This window comes from Podarcis cretensis (genome assembly GCF_951804945.1).
Source record: "Podarcis cretensis genome assembly, chromosome: 2".
Classification (NCBI taxonomy): Eukaryota; Metazoa; Chordata; class Lepidosauria; order Squamata; family Lacertidae; genus Podarcis; species Podarcis cretensis.
This window is the reverse complement of record NC_137171.1, coordinates 9231004-9259002: the sequence shown is the minus strand read 5'-3', so window position 1 is coordinate 9259002 and position 27999 is coordinate 9231004. Positions and strand designations below refer to the sequence as shown.

General features: G+C 44.3%; 2 long non-coding RNA genes across 3 annotated transcripts in view; one reads left to right on the top strand and one right to left on the bottom strand.

The window, feature by feature from the left end:
• LOC307210789 overlaps positions 1–27999 on the bottom strand; it is a 133445-nt gene that overhangs the window by 100600 nt on the left and 4846 nt on the right. The window lies entirely within an intron of this gene.
• LOC307210805 lies at positions 7–27327 on the top strand. Of its 2 annotated transcripts, none has more exons than XR_013836134.1 (4): positions 7–83; positions 6412–6536; positions 26520–27002; positions 27266–27327. It is a non-coding gene; the product is annotated as an uncharacterized lncRNA (long non-coding RNA). The 2 variants fall into 2 exon arrangements; XR_013836135.1 differs by lacking the exon at positions 7–83 and adding an exon at positions 813–839.

Here is a 27999-nt window from a genome sequence, read left to right as displayed (position 1 = left end):
GTTACAGGGGACCAGACAGAGGGCCTTCTCGGTAGTGGCGCCCGCCCTGTGGAACGCCCTCCCTTCAGATGTGAAGGAAATAAGTAGCTATCTTATCTTTAAAAGACAGCTGAAGGCAGCCCTGTTTAGGGAAGTTTTTAATATTTAAGGCTGTATTGTTTCTAACACTCTATTGGAAGCTGCCCGGAGTGGCTGGGGAAACTCAGCCAGATGGGCGGGGTATAAAAAAAATTATTATTATTATTATTATTATTATTATCATTATTATTATTATTATTGCATTTGCAGGTTATGTGCTTTAAAAAAAGCAGAGTTGAAAATAAAGGGCGCACATTTAGGTTTGCCCTTCTTTGTGGGATAGAAGATGCTGATTCCCCGCATCTCTGGCCGCCTCCCAGTGAAGATGTTAACTAAGTCGGAGGACGTGAAAGGGGATACGCAGTCCCCAATTCCTTCTCCCTCGTTGAACCTTTGGGCCTTTCAGTTGCTTGTGCTTTCAGAAGCACACCAGACAGTGGGCCCTTTGTCTGAGGGGAAGGCCCGTTCCTTAGCAACCTCGCACCACCGACTTCGGAGGCAGAAGCACACAGGCCGGCCTACTTGGGACAGGAATGTGTCGTCGATTTGGCGCTGGGAATGCCAGGAATGCAGGCCTGCCCGGAGAGCTGTCCTCGGCTAAGCCATGCCCTTGCAAAAGGATCAAGAGGTCATTCAGCTCCTGGGACAGAATGCCTCAGTTTTCCCTCAAAGAAATGGCTCCGCGCCCTACTTTGCTGCAAGCTAAAGAGGGACGGAGACTGTGTGCATGCATGCCTCCTTGCATCTCGGCGTCTGCTCAGGTTTGTAATGTATCCCAGCAGGCCACCAAAAGGCCAGCTACATAAATTGTGAACAGCTTCTTTCTCGCTGGGAATTTGAATTGGACTGGGCGACTAGCCCCGCCTACAGAGAGTGAATATTATCAACCGTATATTTACCAGGACACAATAAAAATGAGGTCAGTGGCATACGCGCCAACATTTCTCCCATGAAAATAGGGACATCCTAGACTATTATTAAGGGACGTGGCTGGCGCTGTGGGTTAAACCACAAAGCCTAGGACTTGCCGATCAGAAGGTCGGCGGTTCGAATCCCCGCGACGGGGTGAGCTCCTGTTGCTCAGTCCCAGCTCCTGCCAACCTAGCAGTTTGAAAGCATGTCAAAGTGCAAGTAGATATATAGGTACTGCTCTGGCGGGAAGGTAAACGGCATTTCCATGTGCTGCTCTGGTTCACCAGAAGTGGCTTAGTCAGGCTGGCCGCATGATCCAGAAGCTGTACGCCAGCTCCCTGGGCTTTCCAGATATTATTGGACTCCAACTCCCATCAGTCCTTGCTGGGGCTGATAAGAGTTGGAGTCAATCCTGTTCTACAAGAAGCTTATTCAGTTTCAGGTACTGTAGGGTGGTATCTATCAAAGTTTTACTCAAAGTATAGCTACTGAAATTAATTAACATGACAAAGTTAGGGCCATGAATTTCAATGGGTCTACTCTGAGTAAAAATTGGTTTAAATACCACCTTTTCTTTCTTGCAAAATAAATGAAAGGGAATGGATTTATGAATGAACACTTGCAGAAACAATACAGGCAGGCAGTAGACTGATGCATCCATCCCTACTTCAGGCAGAGACCAGACATGACCTTAAATAGATTTAGACTCTCCAGTTTTAGCACTGACCTCTATCAGCCAAAAATAAAAGCTGTCAGTACCTGTTAAGTTGTGGGTTGACATAGCAGACGACACAGCGATTTCTCCAAGTAGCTCTTTATTTTGTAAGCTGGAATAGAACTGACTGCAAACAGCTCAGCCGGCCTGCTTTTATAGGCAGCCGGCTGTCAACATTGTAGCAACAACAGCCCAGCGTTTCCTGCCTAAAATAACTGACGTGGACCTGAGTGAAAACTATCTACAGACCTGAGTGAAAACTATATACAGTATCCCCCTGCTGGCCCAGGGTGAAACTTCACTACATAACAGTACCCACTAATTCTACTGAGCACCTAGGTAACGAACCTAGAAAACGAACCAGGAGGAATCTGGGAAACCTCCAAAAACCTATTTTGTTCTATTTCACTATCTTAAACCGAGTGATAAAGTTTTGTGTGTCAACAAGCAAAGAGTATAATCTGAAGGACCCAAGTAGAAGTTCCATATATGAATGGTGCAATCCTATGTATATTTATTTATTTTTGGATGGCTGCCTTTATCAGCTACAAAATTTGCATCTGAAGGAAATTAGACAAGATGCGAAGCTCAGGTATTCAGAAGTCAATGGATAATACAGTATATATGACAGGTTTATTATACAATGAAAATTGAAATGTCAATAAGTCTGGCAAAGTATCTAATGAAATGTGATCTCTTTAACTCCCTACTCCTCTGATTTGTCAGCATTTTCAATGCAGGACTTAGATTTAGGTCACCTGAACATATTCAGAGTGCTTTTCCATTATTGTTGACTAACCACAGTATGCAGATGTAGGAATAGGCCTTCCAAGCAAGTTTGAGCCCCAGCACCACTTATTATTAAAATGAACAGCTGACACTTAATATGGCTGCATTTCTGGAATGTGCACTACTAAAACATCATTATTTCAATTTTTAACTTGTTTCTTCTCTGTGATAGAAGAAGGATATATTCCTGCTTCAGCAGGTTTTTTGGGTGGTGGTGGTGGGGAGTTCAACATGTTCAGATCTTTAAGGAACTACTATTATAGTTACCACATTCATTAATTAGGACCAGAATGCATCAGATTTGTGAAGAGGGCTTTTGGAATAAATTCCCATTAAGCCCTTCTGGGTAGTCTTACTGATTTCGAAGGACTTTGGCAACAGCACATGCTTTGGTGCCCAGCTGCTTGGGAAGATGACTTCAGATGAGATTAGAAGGTTATGAAATGTAAGAAGAATGCCAAGAGGAAAATAATTAGGAATAATCAGAGTCAAATGTTCCCTGGACTGTGTTGAAATTTGCAAGCAGAAAAGAAATCAGGGACAATCAACATAAAACCTGCAGCAAATATTTGTTGTGATAATGTGCAAAGCACAAGTTGAAAGAAAACAGCATTTTGAGGGTGAATTGCTTTGGATTTTTCTTACATGTAAACTGATGACCTCTGCTAGAGTTTCAGCTGTTTCAGATATACATGCCCTATATAGCTGAAATGCAAGTGATGTCTTGCATGTGTGAATCAGCTGTCGCAGATTTAGATCTGCAGGCTATCACAGCACTGGGTTACCCATTAGGCAAACAAGGGATTACCCACATAGAGCGCATTGCAGTAGTCCAAGTGGGAGATAACCAGCTCATGTACCACTCTGGCGAGTGTGCAGGCAGGTAGGGTCTCAGTCGGTGTACCAAATGGAGCTGGTAGACAGCCGCCCTGGACACAGAATTGACCTGTGCCTCCATGGACAACTGTTAAGTCCAAAGTGACTGCCAGGCTGTGCACCTGGTCCTTTAGGGGCACAGTTACCCCATTCAGGACCAGGGAGTCCCCCACACCTGCCCTTCTCCTTTCACCCAGAAACTTGCTGGCCCTTATTGAATTATTTTACTCCTTCTGGTTGTACCAGTCGACCTCAAGTGCCCATTTGCCTTTCGGGTCAATATATTAATTTGTAACCATAGTTTTAATGTGTTTTTATTTGTTTATTTGTTTTTTTAAACTAACCCCTTTCTATTATCTTTGATATGGACTTTAAAAAAATATATATATAATTCAGATGGGATGTGAAATATTGTGTTTGATGGATTAAGTGGTGTGTTTTTTTAAAGGAGTAGGGATTCTTTTCTCCTACATCTTTTTGTTTTTCTGTATATACTAAAACTATCATACAAGTTCAGGTTTTTTGGGGGGGGGCGGAACCAATTACAGTGGTGCCTTGGGTTACAGACACTTCAGGTTACAGACGCTTCAGGTTACAGACTCCGCTAACCCAGAAATAGTACCTCGGGTTAAGAACTTTGCTTCAGGATGAGAACAGAAATCGTGTGGCGGCGGCAGTTGCAGCAGCAGAAGGCCCCATTAGCTAAAATGGTACCTCAGGTTAAGAACAGTTTCAGGTTAAGAACGGACCTCCAGAACGAATTACCGTATTTTCTGCTCTATAAGACTCACTTTTTCCCTCCTAAAAAGTAAGGGGAAATGTGTGTGCGTCTTATGGAGCGAATGCAGGCTGCGCAGCTATCCCAGAAGCCAGAACAGCAAGAGGGATTGCTGCTTTCACTGCGCAGCGATCCCTCTTGCTGTTCTGGCTTCTGAGATTCAGAATATTTCTTTTCTTGTTTTCCTCCTCCAAAAACTAGGTGCGTCTTGTGGTCTAGTGCGTCTTATAGAGCGAAAAATACGGTAAGTTCTTAACCCGAGGTACCACTGTATGGTCGTTGCAGCTGAGCAACATTGGAAGAGCACCAGGTTAGGAAAGGCTGCTGATTATTATTGTATAGCCTCATCTTTCTCTTCTTCAAAAAAATATATAAACAAAATACGAGCATAAAAAACCCTTCAGCACCACCCTGAATTGGAAGAAGTATTATCATTTTCTTATCCGGTTTCTTTGCCTTTACAAGGCAGGTAAAACCAGATATCAGCTATTATGGGATATCTGCCAGTCAGAATTGGCTTTGTCAAATGCCATGAATTCTACAACACAATCACTAACCACACTTCTGTAGAAATCCCCATGGGGATGGGACCGACTCTAGGAAATCCTGTAGCAAATTACCCTGACGATCCAATGAGCAACCCCCCCCCCAGGCATCTTACTTTAGAGAAAGCTACTGAAATCTCCAATTCCCTGCTTTGGTTTAGAAGACCTTATGCTACCTGATGCAGCAAAATGCATTCCAGGTTCCCAGGATGCCAAAGTACACATCCTGCTCTCCTCCTTCCCCTTGCCACCAGCCAGCCAGCCACCTTCTCTCTCGTTCAGGGTGGAATCTTGTTGTCTCATCCAACCCCACTAATTTCCAGTAAGCCCAGTCACCATTGAAGCCCCAGGACCCTGTGTGAGCATAGGCAAGCTCAAACTGGCCTTTCAGAGCTCTGGCTAGTTTGCATCCCTCCTGCCAGCATTCCTTAGCCTGCTGTGCAAAAATAGAAGGGCAGCTTTGTGTGAGGTCACCAGGCTCACAAGGAAGTCTATCAGGACACTGCGGGTTGGGGGGGGGGGAGAGAAGACGACATTCCAGTTGCCAGCTATTTGGACCTTTTCCATTGTAAATACATTCCCTTTGGGAATCTCACTCCCCTCTTTTTCTCTCAAAGGGGTTGGAATCTGAAAGCATAGGAAAGGGGCAAACTGGTTTGCTTGCTTGCTTAGTGTTGGAACAAAGTATGAGCCCATCTTGTAGGTGGCAAATGAAGGAAGAAAGAGAGATTTCAAGTTGGTCAGATTATTATCAGAATGAAATAACAGTTGTGGTTTAAAATATTTGTTGCTATTAATTTGAAGTGTAAAATGTAGAAGTTCACAGTACAGACAAGATATCTTAGCCTTTGTGGACTTATTTAAAAACCCAGGGACCTACCAAAATAGGTCGATATATGTTACAAAGCACAATTGCAGCTCAGTATGACTTACATTACATTGACCATTCCGATATCTTACAAAGGAACCCCAAAGAAAAATATGATCTTTTCATTGTTGATTCTGTCAGTAATGCACATATATTTTTCATTTTCACTAATGTAGCTATCAGGCTATGTGGCATGACGAATTACACATTCAAAGGCTTCAGTTGTTTCTATTATTAGTTGATACTCAGGGGGCTAAAAAAGAGTCTTCTCTCTCTGGAAGAAGGCCCATCCCTCCTTCTTCCTCAAAGTAGAGCTTTTTTAGCTTGGGGGGAAGAAGGGAGGGTATAATAGGGAACACAGGGCATGGCTTTTGAGCTTCCCCCTCTCAAATACTTATCCCTTTATCTGAAATTCCGTTCCATGGTAAAGCCGTGCAGTTGTAGATGCTGAGGATATATACAGCTGAAATATAAACGGAGTCGAGTGTGGATTTCATGCTCTTTATTCAGCTCGTAGTAGTGAGGAATAGAAGTTCCCCTGAAATGCCTGCTTTGTATACATTATTTACACAATGGGCCCCACGTGATTGGCTAATTCTGGGATTCTCCTGTAGGCCAATCAGGTTGCGGATTCACTTCCACCTGGAGTTGGATTGGGTGGCTCCTGCGGACTAATCAGACTGCTGCATTCTGGATCCTATTATTCTAGGACCAATCAGACCGCTGCATTCTGAATCCTATTGTTCTAGGACCAATCAGAACATAACAACAGCCCAGAGAATGAATGCAGGAGCTAATCTCTGCTTCTTCACATTTTTACCCCTTCCCCCTTTTTTTGCTTTTATTTTAGGTACTCTCTCCCTGAAGCACCATGATGCATAACAAAAGTTGGTCTTGGTGCCGTTCCTTTCCCTTGTTGTGCTTCCTGCTTACAGAACAGCCGTTTCCAAACTGTGCCCAGTGAGAGAGGCTGAGGTATGTCTTGAAAAATTGCATGCACATGTTAGATGCTCGCCCAGTGCCCATCAGAGTGGGGTAAGCCTATGCAGCCTGCCTTCCATCTGCCAGAATACAGGCAGTGACAACATCATTCAAGACAGAGGCAGTGTGCACTGGCTATAGACTGGGGAGAAATTAGATTCGGTTCACATTTAAAAACAAACCATACATACTCTGCACTTTCTGGGAAAAAAGATGTGAACTGAAACATGTTCAAAATTTGCACGGTGCTGAATTTTACAGTGCAGCTCCCGGCAAAATGATGTGTACGAAAATGCATATGCTGGGATAAAGTGTTTCTCCCCCCCCCCCCCTTTTTAATTGCAAGCCGATGAGAAAATGTGGAGAGCTGTGGTTTTGATCAGGAAAATTAAAAATGGAGAGAAATCAAAACCAACAGATTCCCCTACCCCTCGTCTTGCCTCCCCTGCAACACCATCACCTTTGCCTAGATATCATGATCCCATCCCTCTCTGACTGGGGGAAGGAAACCTGGAGGCAATATTAAAAGACCTTTTCCTGGTTTGAAAGGAAGCTGCTTACCTATTGTTCTGGGTTCTGATCAAGACAATATATATGTATCTTATTGAGTGGAAGAGTGAAGTGAGTCTTTGCTTTGAATCCTACCTATCAATGCCAGTTTTGCATCTAATGGGCTCTTCTGTGCCCACTAGCCAGTTAAGTTGGCAGTACTGCATGCCCCTGTCCTCATGCCAAGCTAAGCTGATTTCCCAGCATCGCACACCCCAGCTGTTTGCCTGCCTGACTAAACTGCAGTGCCAGCCATACTGGCCTTCATCCTTCGTTAATGAGGTGGGGCTGCTTCTTTAAATATTATTCTGTTTGAGCTTCCTACCACTCTGTGGTATAACCAGTGGCTTTCTCTCTTCACTTGGCTATTTATGGTCTCCATAATATTAACAGTAATTCACTGGCCTATGTTTGGGCTGTTTATCTTCCTCTGGGCAGCTAAGGCAGGGATAATAGGAAGCCTTTCACAGGCCTCGCGCTACAGATCCTACATATTTCCCTTTGGTTCTAGGGGCTCCCAAGAAGTCAACAGCTGGTGACAGACAATGGGCGGTGGAGTTGTTGACGTCGCCCTCCTACTGCTAAGGTACCACAATGACACCTGCTTGTCTGTGGGGTGAAGGAAAGGAGGGGCACAAGGAATTCAGTTGTGGGTCAGATGTGTGGGTGCTTCTTTGTCTCAGTTTTATCTAGCAGTCCACTATAAATATCAAATCTTCAAATCTCCTCTCACACTGAGAGGTGGCATCTTAGCCTGTGGTTGTTAGGCAATCACAAAAGGGTCTTTCTGGCACAGCACAGACGTAACACCCTGCAATAATAATAATAATAATAATAATAATAATAATAATAATAATAATAAATAAAAAAAATTATTTATACCCTGCCCATCTGGCTGGGCTTCCCCAGCCACTCTGGGCGGCTTCCAAATTTTTTTTTTAAAATACTGTAATACATCAAACATTAAAAGCTTCCCTAAACAGGGCTGCCTTCAGATGTCTTCTAATAGTCTGGTAGTTGTTGTTCTCTTTGACATCTGGTGGGAGGGCGTTCCACGGGGAGGGCGCCACTACCGAGAAGGCCCTCTGCTTGGTTCCCTGTAACCTCGCTTCTCGCAGTGAGGGAACCCCCAGAAGGCCCTCGGCACTGGATCTCAGGGTCCGGGCTGAACGATGGAGGTGGAGACGCTCCTTCAGGTATACAGGACCGAGGCCATTTAGGGCTTTAAAGGTCAGCACCAACACTTTGAATTGTGCTCGGAAACACAAGTCCACTGCAAGTCCACTGCTGCTGCAGCAGATCTCCAGAGAAAGGCAAACTTCTAGGTGGAAATTCATTGTGGATTCAGTGCCTTTGCAAGTTTCACACAATGCTGTCCTCATGAAAATGCTGCCTGATATTCCCTCAATCTCATTTAATCCGGATTTACCGTCGGCCCCTCCTACTTTCCTCTTCTCCTTCTTCTTCTTCTTCTTCTTCTTCTTCTTCTTCTTCTTCTTCTTCTTCTTCTTCTTAGGTAACAGATTTTCAGCAGAAACAGTAAACCCAGATTAAATGGGAAATTTTTCAGTGAGCACAATGTGATCTGGACAATGTGCAAACTGTGCTTGCATGAACACCACTGAATTGGCAATAAACTGCCATGCCAAAGCACCCGCCTTTCGCTTATGTACCACAAAACTCAGCTCGGCCTTCTCTGCCTCTTCCCTCCAAACCTGCACCTTCTGTTGTTTTCTTAGCACACACAGATCTCATTGATCTTGACAAACCTGCTTTCTACCCATTCAGACGCGGGTGGCGCTGTGGGTTAAACCACAGAGCCTAGGACTTGCCGATCAGAAGGTCGGCGGTTTGAATCCCCGTGAGCTCCTGTTGCTCGGTCCCTGTTCCTGCCAACCTAGCAGTTCGAAAGCACCTCAAAGTGCAAGTAGATAAATAGGTACCACTCCGGTGGGAAGGTAAACGGCATTTCCATGCGCTAGTCTGGTTCGCCGGAAGCGGCTGTCATGCTGGCCACATGATCCAGAAGCTGTATGCCATGATAAAGCTGGCCAGGGGTCAGGGGTCCCTTTACCTTTACCTTTACCCGTTCAGAACACATTAGCAAGTTCCACCTCCTCTCCTGCTATTCTAAGCAGTCAGACAGCAATATCTGTAACAAAAGGAAGGTACCTGTAACAAAAGGAAGGTTTAGTACAGTGTTTCCCAGACTTGGGATTCCAGCTGTTTTCAATCTACAATTCCCATCATCACTGGTCCTGCTGGCTAGGGATGATGTGAGTTGTAGTCCAAAAACAGCGTGAGACCCAAGTTTGGGAAACACTGGTTTAGTACCTGGTTAGACCTGGCTAGTAGGTTTGACCAGCTTTCGGCAGCCTTTCTGGATCTGATAACTGCCTCCTATGCAAACCTCCACATTTTCAATGATGTAATATCGGCCAGAAATTAGAATGACAGTAGCTTGAAAGCTCACCAGGTGACCTTCCTAATAGTATTAGTCTTAGGGAAGATGCATGTACTGGTGAAAACAACAGGAAAAATGCATTAAATTGACGAAAACTGCTTTGCAAAAATACGGATGTTAGGCAAAATTGCCAAAAAAGGCTGTACAATAGGAGAAATTCACACTAAAACATTGATGAATTTTTATGAGGACTTTAAACAAAAAAAAAGCAAAATGTTTCAAAATGTGGAGAACTGAATTTAGGATTGTAAACACGAGAAACTGAAATGGACAAGGGTTGCCCATATCTATTAAAGATACACCAGTACAAGCAACACAACTTTTGGATGTGAGATTCAGGTGCTTCCACATAGAAATAAGCCCAGTTTTGCACATGCAAACCTACCTGAAGATGCAGATAGGTAGCCGTGTTGGTCTGCCATAGTCAAAACAAAATAAAAAAATTCCTTCCAGTAGCACCTTAAAGACCAGGTCTCTCCTGGAAAGAGAAGACTGGAAAGAGAAGCTGCTGAATTGCAACTTATTACCAAACTTAAAACCATGGAGAGACCTGGTCTGAACAAAGACATTGGATTCTTATCTCATTATACATGACAAAGCCATTTTGCACCTTCTCACCCCTTGCTTTTTCCTGTAAGACCTATTGCAGTCGTTAAGAGTCGTCAACAGGCTCATCACAGCTATCTTCCAATCACCCAATCCCACCACCCTTCTGAGTAATACCCCTCCCCACCTTCTCACTATATAGAAGGGTCTGGTGACTTCTGTTTCAGTGTATCTGAAGAAGTGTGCATGCACACGAAAGCTCATACCAAGAACTGACTTAGTTGGTCTTTAAGGTGCTACTGGAAGGAATTTTTTTATTTTGTTTTACCTGAAGATGGGCTGCGATAGGTAACTTGATGATAGCTTTCCCTAGGTCAAGGCTCACTCACCAAACTCCCCATTAATGACATTACACCCTCTACAAACAGGCGTTAACACATAGGCATGAATAGATTCTCTGTTACATGCCCCAATCATTTATTTAACCTCCGAGGTGGCTTTGCCTCATCCCCCGGCAGAAAGCAGAACAAAATGATTTCTATTTATATTTCCTCCCAGACACAGGCTTCCTTGTCTCCTGGCTTTGCCTCTGACACCATTACACGCTGCTCGATTCTGCTGTCACTAGCGCGCACCAGTGCAAACGGACAGAAACTGAGTTAGGGCAGTGTAACATTGGCACACACAAGACCCAAATCCATCCCATGGTGCTAAATAAAGCATGAATGGAGGAAACCACACGTAGGTAACCACAGACGCCCCTCCCCATTGAATTCTCAGACCCAGAAATGTTTTGCACGTGCAGAAGCTGTATTGTCTCTTGGTTTTTAAGAAAGGGGGTTTCTAGGCTTTCTCTGTACCAGGGGGTGGTGGGTGGGTGGTAGAAAGCCTTTCATAGGGCCTGGTTGAGACCAACCAGATAGCCTGGGGACGAGGTTAGGGGTGGGATGAGAGATTCAATTTAGTTGGCATTTACAGGCAATTTTTTCTTAATCCACACTTTCCAAAGCAACATATAGACTTTTATGTTTAAACTGAAATTGATGTATTGGTGGTTACTTTATTTATTTATTTTTCCCCAATATAACAGGCTTTAGTAATAGTCTTACAATACATTACATATATATATAGTACATCTTGTAGAGTAAATTGAGATTTCAGTCATATACACGCAAAAATGTGTATTTTAGCATGAATTTGTCCAAAGCGCTTGTGAATTTTCATGAGGATATTATTATTATTATTATTATTATTATTATTATTATTATTATTAAAATCACAAACTGATTTGGAAATGTGGAAAAGTATATTTAAGCTTGGGGGAAAATAGAAACTGAGGGAAACCAGTATTGACATACTCACCCATTTCTAGCTGATAGTGATCTAATTTATTTGCTTGTGTGTTTTATGAGATTTATATTGTGCCACATGTCTCCAAAGGAGCCTTCAAGGCAGTTGGAAGAATGGAAGCCCCCGTTTCCGCCACAAAGACACTGATCCTTGTGTCACCATTAATTTTCTCCCTCTCTAGGGAGTGGGGAGGCCCTGACTTGCAGCTGACATAGGATTGCCATTTGTCAACAAGACCCTAGAAGCATTTATAGTTCTCGGGCAACCAAGGCCAGAATCAACCTATCAGAGCAGGATCATGCAAATGTTCTCACAGGCCAAATAAGAGGCTGCAGCTCCTTTGTCTGGCAGCTGTTACCAAAAACAGCTTAGAGAGAGATCCTGCTGCCCCAACTGATAGTAGACCGTGGTTCAAAATGTGTACCCTTCCACACCCCCCACACCCCCCGACACTAAAAAGATTAGATTTTTTTTTAAAGATAATTTATTACAGTCAAAGACCAGCTCACATAACACAATAAAAACAGCCTTCATAAAGATGAAATATACAATCAGAGCAGATTGCAGCAATAGCTCATGAGTTAAAATTGAGATATATACATACACCCATACAACTGAGATTTGGGCTACCATAAAAATTGACCCTAAGGCGCCCCAAAGGGTAACTTCAGCATTTTCCTTGTAAGCTATTTTATTCTAGAGGATGATCTGTGCCTACAAATCTGGACGCAGAATCTGGCTACCAGCCAGGTCGTCTTGTGATCTTTGCCTAGGAGGAGAGAATTAAGTTTAGACCTGTCTGAAAGATCAGCGAGCCTCTTCAGCAAAGGATCAATGATGCCTCTACGAATCTCAACATAAAAAAGGACATCTAAAAAAATATATGTTCGGGGCTTCCTATTTCCCCTAATGGGCAGGCGCAAAGTCTCTGTACGTACGGGACTCTTCTATAGGAGCCTTCCAGAACCGGTGAGGGCAAGGCAGAGCTTCTAGCAAGAGTGAAAGCCCCTCTTGGGTTTCTGGATGTAAGGAAATAGAGATATGTTGCTGGAGTGGCTACGTATCTCCCGTTTTCTATGATTCTGAGAAGATTAGTTTACCTGGGCTTCTAAGTGCCCCACCTGAAGCTCAATATCCAAAAAACAAAGATCATGCCCATCACCTCCTGGCAAATAGAAGGGGAAGAAATGGAGGCAGTGAGAGATTTTACTTTCTTGGGCTCCATGATCACTGCAGATGGTGACAGCAGTCACGAAATTAAAAGACGCCTGCTCCTTGGGAGAAAAGCAATGACAAACCTAGACAGCATCTTAAAAAGCAGAGACATCACCTTGCCAACAAAGGTCCGTATAGTTAAAGCTATGGTTTCCCCAGTAGTGATGTATGGAAGTTAGAGCTGGACCATAAAGAAGGCTGATCGCCGAAGAATTGATGCTTTTGAATTATGGTGCTGGAGGAGACTCTTGAGAGTCCCATGGACTGCAAGAAGAACAAACCTATCCATTCTTAAGGAAATCAGACCTGAATGCTCACTGGAAGGACAGATCCTGAAGCTGAGGCTCCAATACTTTGGCCACCTTGTGAGAAGAGAAGACTCCCTGGAAAAGACCCTGATGATGCCCATGCTGGGCATGGTCAGCCAATTGGTGCCAAAGAAGGACAGAACTTTTTTTATGTATGCCACAACAGCAGCAAGAATACTCAATGCAAAATATTGGAAGACACAAGATCTACCCACTCTGGAAGAATGGCAGATGAAGGTGATGGACTATATGGGACTGGCAGAAATGACTGGCAGAATCCGAGACCAGGGAAAAGAGTCGGCGGAAGAAGACTGGAAGAAATTTAAAGACTATCTACAGAAATATTGTAAAATTAAAGAATGTTAGAATGATGTTGGACAGAAATTAAGTGGTTTCCAGCTGTAATGCTTAAGAGATATGAAAAAAAAGGTTTAGAAATAAGTAAAAAACTAATGGTGAGGATTTGCTGAACTAACAATTTGAATTGGAATACAAGAAAGGGAGGTATGAGGAGGTCTGGAAAATAAGATAAAGAAGATAAGTAATGGAAATTCTATGTGTTTTGTTTTTTAATTGTTTTTGTATTTTTGTATTTCTGTTATCTTTTCTTTTTATTTTTTACATTGTATTATTTCTTGAAAACCTTAATAAATATTCTATAAAAAAAAAGGAAAAGACCCTGATGTTGGGAAAGATGGAGGGCACAAGGAGAAGGGGATGACAGAGGGTGAGATGGTGGGACAGTGTTCTCAAAGCTACCAGCATGAGTCTGACCAAATTGCGGGAGGCAGTGAAAGACAGGAGTGCCTGGTGTGCTCTGGTCCATGGGGTCACAAAGAGTCGGACACGACTAAACGACTAAACAACAACACAGAATCCCCTTGTATCAAATGGCACAAACTGAACTTTAAACTAAACAGTTTGTTTTATTCACAAAATATGGTATCGTATCCTCCAACTCTCCCGATTTTCCAAGGACATCCCAGAATTGCAGAAGCCCTCCCGGCTCCTGACTGGATCCTGGAATGTCTCATTTTGATGCCACACTCCTGTGCCAACCAGCTGGCACCTGCCAGAGCACGGCACCAGAAGACACACACCCCGATTTTCATCAGTGAAATGTTGGAGGGTATGCGTTACTCCCCCCACCCCCCGGTGACCCAGAAACATCACAAAAAGGGGCAGAATGGGGCGGTGGTTGGAATGGGTGCTTGCAGGCCCTTTCCAATGGTGTTTCAGATAGAAGTGATTTCACTGATGTTTGTGGTGCCTCGGAACATAATCTCTGCGTAAATGGGGGGTTGCCTGTTTTGCAGTGAAAATACGTAAGCGGTTGCTTCTAGCTTCTAAACTTACCCTACTTACTAACGTAGGCTGTCAATGTCTCTTACATGTTGGAAGCCTAGACCAGTTTAAAATCAGCCGTATTTCCTTATTCCTTCCTGGAAGATTTCTTATGTGGGCTTTAGGTTAGCTTTCCCAGCTAACTCCAGCTGAAGAGCCTAAACATAGGACGTGGCTAAACCTTTATAGATCTTTGCCTGTGAAACTGACACAGTGCCTCTGCTGCACTAGGAAGCTGGAACGGGTGAAGCCAGGGTCACGAGGATCAGCCTTGGTTGCTCGTTTAGGAAGGAAGGGTGTGGAAGGAATGCAGGATGCAGGAAGGGCCACTAAGATTTGGAGGTAAAATGAAGGTCAACTTGAACATTTTATGCATTTCCTACCATTTAACATTAACCTTCCCAACTGTCCGCGACATTCAAATTGTTTTGATTCTAAAATACAGTAGACAGCATCTTAAAAAGCGGAGACATCACCTTGCCGACAAAGGTCCGTATAGTTAAAGCTATGGTTTTCCTAGTAATGTATGCAAGTGAGAGCTGGACCATAAAAAAGGCTGATCGCCGAAGAATTGATGCTTTTGAATTATGGTGCTAGAGGAGACTCTTGAGAGTCCCATGGACTGCAAGAAGATCAAACCTCTCCATTCTGAAGGAAATCAGCTCACTGGAAGGACAGATCCTGAATCTGAGGCTCCAATACTTTGACCACCTCATGAGAAGAGAAGACTCCCTGGAAAAGACCCTGATGTTGGGAAAGATGGAGGGCACAAGGAGAAGGGGACGACAGAGGACGAGATGGTTGGACAGTGTTCTCGAAGCTACCAGCATGAGTTTGACCAAACTGTGGGAGGCAGTGGAAGACAGGAGTGCCTGGCATGCTCTGGTCCAGGGGGTCACGAAGAGTCGGACATGACTAAACGACTAAACAACAAAACCTCGGGTTACATATGCTTCAGGTTACATACGCTTCAGGTTACAGACTCCACTAACCCAGAAATAGTACCTTGGGTTAAGAACTTTGCTTCAGGATGAGAACAGAAATCGTGCTCCAGCGGCGCGGCGGCAGCAGGAGGCCCCATTAGCTAAAGTGGTGCTTCAGGTTAAGTACAGTTTCAGGTTAAGAACGGACCTCTGGAACGAATTAAGTTCTTAACCTGAGGTACCACTCTATCATGTTCTGAATGCTGGTTAACATATGAGAAAAGGTTTTGGCAAAGGAATGGTTTCTTAGAAAGCCGGACTTTGGACTTGCAGCATTAATATTTACAGCAATTGTGTCAATTATAATCTGTAGGCACTTCATCAAACATCACATGTTGAATGATGGGTTTCACTATCACAAGATGTAGTAGTGATGGCCACCAACTTCGATGGCTTTAAAAGGGAATTAGGGAAAATCATGGCAGGTGAGGCTTCTAATGGCTCCAAGTTGTAATGGCAATACAGTACCTCCAATATTGGAGACAGCATGGTTCTGAATGAATGCCAGCTGCTGAGGAACATGAACAGAAGAGGTTAGGGTTTAAAAAAATAAAAACCATGATACCCCAAGATACTCCGCCTTTCGCCCCAGATGTCAATTCTGCCTTTGAAAGCCCAGTAATGTTTGGACATATGGCAGCCCTATTGTCCACTATGGAAACAGAATATCAGACCCTCCAAGTGTCCCTATTTTCCACGACAGTCCTAGATTTACAGAAGCTGTCCCAGTTTGTTATTTGATCCTGGAACGTCCCGCTTTTCCTAAAGACATCCCTATTTTCATCAGAGAAATATTGGAGCATATGGTATTATGCGACGCTCGAGCCAAGGAGATAAGTAACCACACAACCGTTAGAAGACTTCTAAAGGCAGTCCCATATGTGGAAGGTTTTTAAAATGTTTTATTATGTTTTTATATATTTTGGAAGCCACCCAGAGTGGCTGGAGCAAGCCAGTCAGATAGGTGGAGTATAAATAATAAAATTGTTATTGAACAGGACTTCCCTATTTTCATTGGAGAAATGTTGGAGTGTTTGGAATATTGGACTAAATAGGCCTTTGGTCAGATCCTGCAGGGCTGCTTTTTTTGAGTGGCCTTCATACACGACAACCAAAACGTTATTTACTGAGGGGCTCATGAATGGAGGAGATGAAGGAATTTCTTTGCTGGCATTACTAGATCATGAGTAGGCAAACTAAGGCCTGGGGGCTGGATCTGGCCGAATCACCACCTAAATCTGGCCTGCGGATGGTTTGGGAATCAGCGTGTTTTTACATGAGTAGAATGTGTCCTTTTATTTCAAATGCATCTCTGGGTTATCTGTGGGGCCTGCCTGGTGTTTTTACATGAGTAGAATGTGTGCTTTTATTTAAAATGCATCTCTGGGTTACCGTATTTTTCGCCCCATAGGACGCACCGGCCCATAGGACGCACCAAGTTTTTTGGGGGGGAAATAAAGAAAAAAAAAATCATTTCTCCCCCTGGCGCTTGTGGGACCGGCAGCGGAGAGAAGCGCTCTTCTCCCCGCCGCCCGCCTGCAGACCAGGTCCGGGGACAGCGGGAAGACGCGCTGCGCCTCCCAGCTGTCCCCGGAGCTTGCGGGGCTGGTGGCGGGGAGAAGCACGCGTCTCCCCGCCGTCAGCCTCCAAACCACATCGGGAGACAGCGGGATGGCGGCGTTCCGCATCCCCGCTGTCCCCCAACCTTGTGGGGCTGGCGCTGCGGCTCTCCTGAAGCCTGGAGAGCGAGAGGGGTCGGTGCGCACCGACCCCTCTTGCTCTCCAGGCTTCAGCGAAAGCCTGCATTCGCCCCATAGGACGCACACACATTTCCCCTTCATTTTTGGAGGGGAAAAAGTGTGTCCTATAGGGCGAAAAATATGGTATTTGCGGGGCATAGGAATTCATTCACCACCACCCCAAAAAAGTAGTCCGGCCCCCCACTAGGTCTGAGGGACAGTGGACCAGCCCCCTTTTGAAAAAGTTTGCTGACCCCTGTACTAGATGTTTAAGGCACCAATTGCTATTGCCAGAAAGAATCCATTTTCACCACCAACGAAAAGAATAAAGCAGTAAATAAATAACGTTGAGAACTATCAGAAACTTATTTTCTGCAGTGAAATATATTTATGCCACCCACACCCTCATGCCCAGAGGAGGTTGCTTTTCTCAATAGTCTATTTTGGAATATATAGCTAAGTTAACAACCCACAAACCCACCTGTCCTCAAAGGTCACAAAAGCAGTATTCTCTGCAGGGGCAGGACTCCGCGAGGTTGAGAATTATAGCTTAGGAAGCCAAGTGGGCAGAAAGTTGTTAACACTCGCTGGGACAGAGGATGGAGGAAGCAAATCACCCCACCCACAAGCCATGGAACCTTGGACATTGTCTCCACACTTCAGACTGCGACACTGAAGGGAGCCAGGTGAGACTTCCTTGGTGCCAAAAGAAGACATTTCACACCTTCTGTTATTTTCAGTCAAAATAACCAGGGCATTCGAAAGAAAATATACTCTGGCTTGAAAAACAAACTTCATGTTTATGCTTTCCATGGTATGATCTTCCAAACCAATCAGGAGAGGAAATAAGCAATTATTGCTGTTCTTTGAATGGGTCTGTGTGGGGCACCAGGGTTCCTTGCAGCCAAAGATGCCCGGTTTTTCTTCTTGTGGTTGACACGTGGCACAGACTGGTGTGTCCTTGTGTAACCACCAGTGGCATTAATCTACTGACAACATGTTGGTGGAGTTGGGATCCTATTAAGTCAAGGAATCTGGGCTAGCATAGGCAATGATATGGGAAGATGGGAGTTGAACAACATTGAGAGGGTCGCAATACCCCCAATTCTTAGCTTACTTTTATTTCTCAAAGCCCATGGAATCAAGCACATCAGCGGTGATAGTAGTACAGTAGTGATTGCTCAGGTATGTGCAAACTCCATTCTGAAACCTTCCCTCAAAATATATTTTAACATTTTACCTTGCCTCTTTTCATAGTCAGTCTGGGGGCCTTTGGGTAGCCATTAATTTACCGTATATTTGAGCTTTAATTTTTACCAGGTTCATCATTTTACAAGTTTACAAGCTAAGAGAAAGAATGCAATATCCCTTACCAGCTCTGAATATCTTATAGTAGAATTTGAGCATGCTACTTAAGGTCCGGCTTCCAGGATATATTCCTTTCCAGCTGACAAAACAGCAAATTCTTTTATTCGTTAAAAGGGCTCTGGGAACATGATATTGGACAAGTTGTACAAGATGATGCCTGGACTAACTTGTGGAATAAACAACCTGTAAAATCAGTCTCTGCAATGGCCAGAGAATGTTCCTTAAGAAGGATCCATTGCTTGTACCTAACTCCACTAAATGCCACCTAGTTCAGTTCTGAGTGTTATAACTGTTATATATGGGCTATGGGGCTCATAGGGAATGTCTGGCCAATGCATCACACTGGACCATGATTTTTAAGGAGATCATTGTGATTACAAAGCAAACTATATCACTCAGTTGGCACTTCTGAATATATAGGAGGTGGAAGAATGAAGATGTCAAAAACAAATCATTTCTATAAGGCTGGAGACAGAAAAAAAGTTTGAAACTGTCAGGTACACTTACTTTGGATGTGCGGCACCACAGATTTTGGAATAACAGTATTGCAGAAAAAATGGATATTTACTGCAAATTTAGCCAAGGGGAAAGCAAAGCCAATGTACTTTTTCTTTGCCATTTGGAATCCATTTATGAATGTATTAAAATGTATTAAAATGCCTGGACCAAAACTAGATGTGTCAAATACATTTCTCCAGTTGTAGAGAACTGATCTTCTCCTGAAACAGAACATAAAGGAAATGGCAATTATTCACACAATCTTTTTATACAAGAATACATGGATATGAACATGCTTAGTGAAACTCTAGTGTGTGTGTTACTTGTTGCTGTTGTTGTTTAGTCGTTCAGTCGTGTCCGACTCTTCGTGACCCCAGGACCAGAGCACGCCAGGCACTCCTGTCTTCCACTGCCTCCCGCAGTTTGGTCAAACTCATCGAGAACACTGTCCAACCATCTCGACCTCTGTCGTTCCCTTCTCCTTGTGCCCTCCATCTTTCCCAACATCAGGGTCTTTTCCTGGGAGTCTTCTCATGAGTTGGCCAAAGTATTGGAGCCTCAGCTTCAGGATCTGTCCTTCCAGTGAGCACTCAGGGCTGATTTCCTTCAGAATGGTAGGTTTGATCTTCTTGCAGTCCACGGGACTCTCCAGAGTCTCCTCCAGCACCATAATTCAAAAGCATCAATTCTTTAGCGATCAGCCTTCTGTGTTACTTACCTTTGCTTATTGTTAATTACCTCTTCATCTGTACAGCATACCATTGTCCTATGTTTTTTGCAAATGTAAGAAAACTTTGTATGCCATGTTAATGCTTAATAAATTTGAGAATTAAAAGCAACAACAGCAAGCCACCACGTTGTTTCTGGGGCAAAATGTGCTTCTTTGCTTCAACATTATTTATTTATCAGAATGCAAGACTTTTAAATGTTTGTTTTGCTTCTACAGTTAAATAAAATAACAAAGATGAGGATTTTCTATATTTCCATCTGCAAATGACTCCACAAACACAAGCTGATCTATTAAACAAAGTCCTTTCCAGTACCAATAGGAACTGTACAGAAAGTTACTTTGAGGCGCAGAATGAAGGCTCAATCCAGAATACATACCACGGCCAACTCAAAGAAACTCAGGAGCTATGAAGATCAGACCTTTGAGGTCTTCCATCTTTCTTTCCATTAGGTTGGGTTTTGGGAGAGGGTTGATTTACTAAATAAATTGAGCATGTCTGCCTCTCTCTTTCCTTGCAGCTTGGTTTTGTCATAAAGCATATCCTCCAGCTCAGTGGGCTTAAACATTTCCAAGACCGCATCACACCTTTTAGGGCTGTCACATCGCAGCCCAGAGGTCTGGCCTTACGTGCCTGTATGTCCTGCCATGTGGCAGGAGGGAAACGAGAGAGACGTGACTTGTCTCTCAAATTATTTCCATGGCTGTGATGTCCCTTCCTTTCTTCCACTCATGAAAATGAGCAGGAAAGCAAATATGATGCCTAAGACAGGTCCATAGGGAGAAATTGGTGAAAAGTACTGCAACTAAGGGATGCAGGTGGCGCTGTGGGTTAAACCACTGAGCCTAGGACTTGCCGATCAGAAGGTCAGCAGTTTGAATCCCCGTGACGGGGTGAGCTCCTGTTGCTCGGTCCCTGCTCCTGCCAACCTAGCAGTTCGAAAGCACGTCAAAGTGCAAGTAGATGAATAGGTACCACTCTGGCGGGAAGGTAAATGGCGTTTCCGTGCGCTGCTCTGGCCACATGACCCGGAAGCTGTATGCTGGCTCCCTCGGCCAATAAAGTGAGATGAGCACCGCAGCCCCAGAGTCTGCCACGACTGGACCTAATGGTCAGGGGTCCCTTTACCTTTACCTTTACTGCAACTAAGTTGTCTCCCTGTCATGACTCCTGAACCTGACCCGCTTTACTGCCCCAGGGAAGGCTCTGGTGAGGGTGAAGATGCAAGCTCCTTAAGGAGGAACATTCAGCATCAGCATTTCCTCCTGTGCCCTCCTGTGGGGACATACCTCTTCCAATTCCCTCTGGCTCTGAGGACGACTCCCCAGTAGCTTCTTTGTCTCCTCTGTGTCACAAAAACCTGAGATTATATTGTAGAACTGTAGAACTGGACAAGGACCTGGTAAATGCACCACCATCTCCTTTAGGAGTCAGGGATAACTGCTGAACAGGACTTGGAGCTGCGACTCTTCACTGAGACAACATCTTTCCTATTGCCCAAGATGTGGAGCCAGTAGAACTCACTTGGAGCTTTCCATGGTCCTGATAAAGCCTGCCTGATGAGGCTGTGTCTTCTCCTTCTCCTCCTCCTCCTCCTCCTCCTCCTCCTCCTCCTCCTCCTCCTCCTCCTTCTTCACCTCTTGCTTGCCTGTGGGCTTAATGAGTACACTTCACCTGCTGTAATCTTTTCTAAGTGCTACCACTTAAGAGTAGAACTGAACAGAATATTCTCAGCACATCTAAGAATTTAAAGATACAGATCAGATCTCACTCTTAACCCTAACTTTCAGTGTGAGTCCCACTCTTATTTTTGTTTTTTTCTCCTCCTCCTCTCCATCATTCTGCTGCTTATGTTCTCCATGCAACATGGCTGGAACTTTCTCTACCGATAAGCAAAGGCCCATTTGCAGCCATATTAGGTTCTCTTCCTTTCTCGAGAACACACTGTATTTAAATTTATTTCTTCATACCCTTCTTTTCCTGCAACAAAGATCTTTAAGAAGGTAAAGTGAGGGATTTCCACTGGTATTACTCACTTGCTAGGCTGTGATACACCAGCTGAAGACCAAGTGCTCTGTTGGTATTCATTTAATAGGTGGAGGCCAGCCTTCCTCAATAGTGCTCTCTTGATGCTTTGGACTACATTTCCCATCATCCCCAGCTGGCTGATAGTCAGGGTTGAAAGAAGTTGTAGTCCAGAATAATGGGAGGGCACACTTTTCTCACACTTTACACTAACTGCATTTAAAAGCCCAGCTCTTTTTCAGATTTGGCTCATTGACCAAATCCGCTCCTTCTGGCACAAACATACTGCTGCACATGTTCGCTCACCTTCAGAACAAAAAGAGCACAGCACTGCAGACAGCTTAGGCTGTGGCTAATCATCCTGAACTGCCTTCAAAACATATTTAGCCCTTGTCTTCAGAGTCTAGACTAGAGCATTTTAACAAGCAGCAATGGACATTTAGCTCCAGACAGAGCTGTCCACTCACACAATGTTGGAAGGCAGACCCTCCAAGTGTCCCTATTTTCCAGGGACCGTCCCAGATTTACAGAAACCATACCAGTTTCTGATTCGATCTCAGAATGTCCCACTTTCCCTTAGGATGTCCCTATTTTCATAAGAGAAATGTTGGAGGGTATGGAGTTATCTGATCCCAGAGCCATCTGAAGGGAGCCCTGTATAGGGAAGGTTTTTTATGTTTAGTATTTTATTATGTTATTATATATGTTGGAAAACATCCAGAGTGGCTGTAATAATAATAATAATAATAATAATAATAATAATAATAATAACAACAACGCAATAAAGGTAAAGGTAAACGTAAAGGTACTCTTACCATTAGGTCCAGTTGCGGATGACTCTGGGGTTGCGTGCTAATCTCGCTCTATAGGCCGAGGGAGCTGGGGTTTGTCCACAGACAGCTTCCGGGTCATGTGGCCAGCATGACTAAACCGCTTCTGGCGAACCAGAGCAGCACATGGAAACGCCGTTTACCTTCCCGCCGGAGCGGTACCTATTTATCTACTTGCACTTCAATGTGCTTTCGAACTGCTAGGTGGGCAGGAGCAGGGACTGAACAACAGGAGCTCACCCCTTCGCGGGGATTCGAACCGCTGACCTTCTGATCGGCAAGCCCTAGGCTCTGTGTTTTAGACCACAGCACCACCCGCGTCCCTAATAATGCAATAGGACGTCCCTATTTTAATCAGAGAAATGTTGGAGGGTATGGGAAAGACCATTAATTACACAGAGCTGGGGCCGTGTTACAGCAACAGGGCTGAAGGCCTGCAGGCAACTTGTTAGTCAAATCAGGAGGCAGGTAGCCAAGGTGTCAATCTCAGAACAGCTCAGTTGATGCCTATGATGCAGACTGGAGAGAAGGCATTTCTGGCTGCAGTGCCCTGTTTATGGAATGCCCTCCCCAGCGAGGCTTGCCAGGCACCAACCATGACGTCATTCCAGTGCCAGGCGATGCTGTTTCCTCAGGTAGAAACATCATCTACACCATGCATGTAAAGTACATTTAAAGCACATGTGTGATGGCCTGGGATTCGGACTCAGAGGCTGAACCTGAGGAATCCCAGCCTGCACAGGAGTCCCCGCCTCCAGAACCAGCTGAGCCAGGGCTGGGGCTTGAGCCTGAAGGGTCCTCACCTGTGCTGGATCCTCAGGTGCAGGCACCAGCAGAGTCTGCTCTGGCTCCTGAGATGATGGAGGACCCATTGCCTGCAGGTGCTCCACTCTCAGCCCCGTCAGGGGAGGCTGAGGTTGCCTCTGGGTCCAGTAATCCTCCAGCCTCTCCTGAGATGCAGAGGCTCAGGGCAGAGAGGCGGAGGGAACTAAGTTCCCGCAGGAGGAGTGCTCACCTCCAGGCCAGGAGAGGCAAGTCACCTGTGGACCAGGGCCGCCCTATGCCTTGGGGCAGATAAAAGCCAGCCAGCCCCAGTCCCAGGTTGCGGGAGCAACATTGTTGGTAGCCTGTTCCTGCCTGCACCCTGTCCTGCTCTTCTGCCAGAGTTCCTGACCTCACCCGACTCCCTGCCTTGGACCTTGCTTTAGCTTTGACGTACAGCATCCATACCGCACCCTTGACCTCGGACTGGACTCGGACCTCGCTGCACGGTTAACCCTCGGGACCAGCACAACATGGCTTCTCCCAGGGCATCCTGAGAACGGTAGTTTATTAAGGGTGCTGGGAATTATAGCTCTGAGAAGGGTAAACTACAGTTCTCAGGATTCTTTGGGGAAAGCCATATTTCTGAAATGTACAGTGTAGATGGAACCATACTGGCACATAGTGAGAACTGGTTTGAATGAGATTTTTTTTTAATTACTTTTTTTTTACCAACAACCAAAACACAAACAGTGAGACCCCCCCAGGAGGCTGATACATTGGGTATACATAATCAATAATAACATATTCAAATCAACCATATGTACAATTCATTAACACCCTCCACAAGGTTTATTTAACTTCTAACATTTAAAATGCCCCAAATTGTTCAAACCTGCCGAAATAATTCAATATCTTCTCAAACCAATCCTCCTCCTTCTCATTGACCTTAAACCCTTTCATTCTGTGTATCTTCACGGTTAGATATTCTAAAATTATAATATTTTTCAGTTTTTTCCTCCATTGGTTCACCTCTAGCTCTTCTGCATTTTTCCAATTACTCACTATAACCTGTCAGGCTGCAATTACCATCAATTTTACCCATTTTCATTCCTCTTTTGTTTCTAGCTCGGTGCTACTCAGGCTAATAAGAACCATTAGTTTAGATATTTCCACCTTCCTACCCGCAATTCCCGATATTTCTATACCAATCTGTTTCCAGAATCCATTAACTAACGGACAATCCCACCACATATGGCTTGAATGAGATTTAATCTGACCTGCTATATCTTTATACTGAATCTTCATGCTGCTGTTTGGTTCACTTGTTGCTTTGAACATGTGATTTGAGATTGACCTGATACACTGTCCTGGGAGTTTCTCGGAAGGGTGGTCTAACACATTTCATAAATAAGGAAATGCCTGACCTTTTGAGATACTCAGACTGTAGTGCTAGACCAGAGTCAGGAGCCCTTTTGGTCCCATGTAGCCAAATACAACTTCTGGCCATCTGCAATGATGGTGCTAAAGTTTGTTCTAGCAGCTCCCTTTGCTTTAAGCTACCATGAAGGAGCAGAAAGGAAAGTCTCTGGATTACACTGCTCACTTAGAGACCTCAGGCTCCTGACATAGGCAGCTGGTACCTATGGGGCCCGATTCACAAGCCTTGACTTAACAGTCCAGCTTAGATACGGTCTGGTGCTTTGTTCCTATAAACATCTTGATTCTCGTTAGGGAACTGGAAAGTAAATACAGATATAGACATATAAAGACAAGGAAAGAATGCACTAGGAAGCTGTCTGCTAGCTCAAGTCCCATTGAAATGAATAGGATCTAGTATGCTCTGGGTAGCTCAGTTGGTTGGAGTGTGGTGCTGATAACATCAAGGTTGGAGGTTCGATCCCCATATGGGACATCGACTAGATGATCCTTGGGATTCCTTCTAACTTTACAGTTCTATAATTTAGAGGACAAATTTTTTAAAAGACAAATTTTGTACTATTTGGTTTGACTTTGTTGAATATATATTAAAATTTAAAAATCCCAATAGAATACCAGATCAGTGTGAACTTAATAATAATAGTAATAAGAATAACAATAACAATAGCAACAATAATAATTTTATTATTTATTAATACCATGCCCATCTGGCTGGGTTGCCCCAGTCACTCTGGGTGATTTCCAACACATATAAGAACATAACAAAACATCAAACATTAAAAACTTCCTCATACATGTCTTATAAAAGTTGTATAGTTATTTATCTCCTTGACATCTGATAGGAGGGTATTCCACAGGGAGGGTGCCACTGCCGTGAAGGCCCTCTGCCTGGTTCCCTGTGACTTGGGGGAACTGCCAGAAGGCCCTCGGAGGTGGACCTCAGTGTCCAGGCTGAATGATGGGGATGGAGACTCTCCTTCAGGTATACAGCCATTTAGGGCTTTAAAGTTCAGCACCGACACTTTTAATAGCGCTCAGAAACACATTGGGAGCCAGTGTAGATCCTTTAGGACTGGTGTAATATAGAATCAATAAGTCAGCGGTTGGTTCTCTTGATGGACACATTGGGTCATGATTTACCAAACATTTGTGATGCATTAATGTAATAGTTGTATGGGACGCAGGTGGCGCTGTGGGTTAAAGCCTCAGCGCCTAGGACTTGCCGATCGAAAGGTCGGCGGTTCGAATCCCTGCGGCGGGGTGCGCTCCCGCTGCTCGGTCCCAGCGCCTGCCAACCTAGCAGTTCGAAAGCACCTCCGGGTGCAAGTAGATAAATAGGGACCGCTTACCAGCGGGAAGGTAAACAGCGTTTCCGTGTGCGGCTCTGGCTCTGGCTCTGGCTCTGGCCAGAGCAGCGATGTCACGCTGGCCACGTGACCCGGAAGTGTCTCTGGACAGCGCTGGCCCCTGGCCTCTTAAGTGAGATGGGCGCACAACCCCAGAGTCTGTCAAGACTGGCCCGTACGGGCAGGGGTACCTTTACCTTTACCTTTATGTAATAGTTCTATATTTTAAAGGTTTTTTGGGAAAGGGGCAGGGGATCCAGGCAAGAGACCCAGAGCTCCCTGGGTCACTGAATAACAATACCAATTCTCAGAATCTGGTTCTGCAACACCTGTATAGACGTAGCACCAAAGAGAAGCGAGTTAACCTGCATTGCAACTAAAGCTTCAGTTTGGCAAGTCTCTCTCATTTTCACCTTAAAACAGCCCAGGTATGAAGATGCTGGCCCTTCTGAATCTGTCTCGTTCACTTTTTCCCTGTTCAGGTGGAGGAGTCTGGCTCCTGGCAGCTGTTCCTGTTGCACTTGGAGGCTGATGAAAAACAACCCATGAAGGCCAGTCTGTTTAAGTGGCATTTATATTGGTGTGCTGGCATAATTTTTATTTTTCGAAAGGATACCATCCTGCTCATACAAAACTGTGATTGACATCGATGTGAATTTTGCTGGCTGACACCATCAAGGAACAAACCCATCAGAGGAATTAAAAATGTTGACACTGGTGGTGCATGCTGTCTGGTTCCTGTTTTGTTTTGTTGGTGCTGATGCGCCTCTGTTTTCCACTCCACTTGTTCAGGGGTCTCTTCGCCCAAAGGATCCCTGCACCTCCAGAGCTTTGAGGTAGAAAACATCTTGAGCTGAGATTCACAGGAAAAACCTAGGTGGTGCTTCCCTTTGATGGTATATGGATAGTATAATTCTAGTGTTTCATCACTAGATGGCATTGGACTTCATTATATCTGTTAAGTTGTGGGTGAACATATCAGACGGCACAGCGATTCTTCAAACAGCTCTTGTTTATTCACAGGCCAGAACAGAACTGAACTGAAGGGTTCAGCCAGCCTGCTTATATAGAGCTCCACTAGAACACAACAGTAACCATTTTCTGTAACTATCCAATCACTGAACGTCACTTTCGATCCCTTATTTGCATATGTGGACATGAACTATCTACAGTATCCCCCTGCTGGCCCAGGGTGAAAACTTCAATACATAACAATATCTGGCTGGAGTCAGGTGGTTCTGTTCTGCTCTTGTTTAAGAGAGACAATAAAGTTCTTGTCTGTTTTCCTGACTAGTGTGACTTCTGAGACTTCTGGTGCTTTCCCCCACTTGTGCTTATGAACTGCACCAAGTTGCATTCCAATTCTGTGTAACAGAAACATATGCTTTGCTTTATTTATTTAAAAATGTATACCCCGCATTTTCACGAATTCCGTTCAAAGCAGCTTATGGAGTAAGACATCACAGAATACTTAACACATCCAAAACAAAATTGCAAAGAATGAATACTGCATAGCATATAACTACCCTTGGAAAGGCATTTCAAAAAGTGGGTGCTATTACCAAAAAGCCCATAATCTTAGTAACTGCCCACTATAACTCATTCAGCAAGGCCTCAGATGCTGAATGGAAGTACGTAGGAAGGAAAATTTGAAAGAAGACCGTCTTTAAGGTATCCCGGTCTCAAGCCTCGCATTTAAATACAAAGGATGGATATCTGACCACCTTTGTAAGCCAAAGCAATATGATTTTATTGAGCGACAGGCAGCTGTTAATTGTGTTAAAATTAAATTGAAGGTTGTTAGGATTAAGAAAATAAATAAACAGAAATGTTTTGTGAACATGATGTGAATGAAAGTAACGTCTGGAGCTCGTTTTGCTGTGAGGTTATGGAGGCCAAGCAGAAGGGAGATGGGGAGACCAAAGAGTTGATAGCGCCACAGGTGGGGCGAGGGAAGATCAG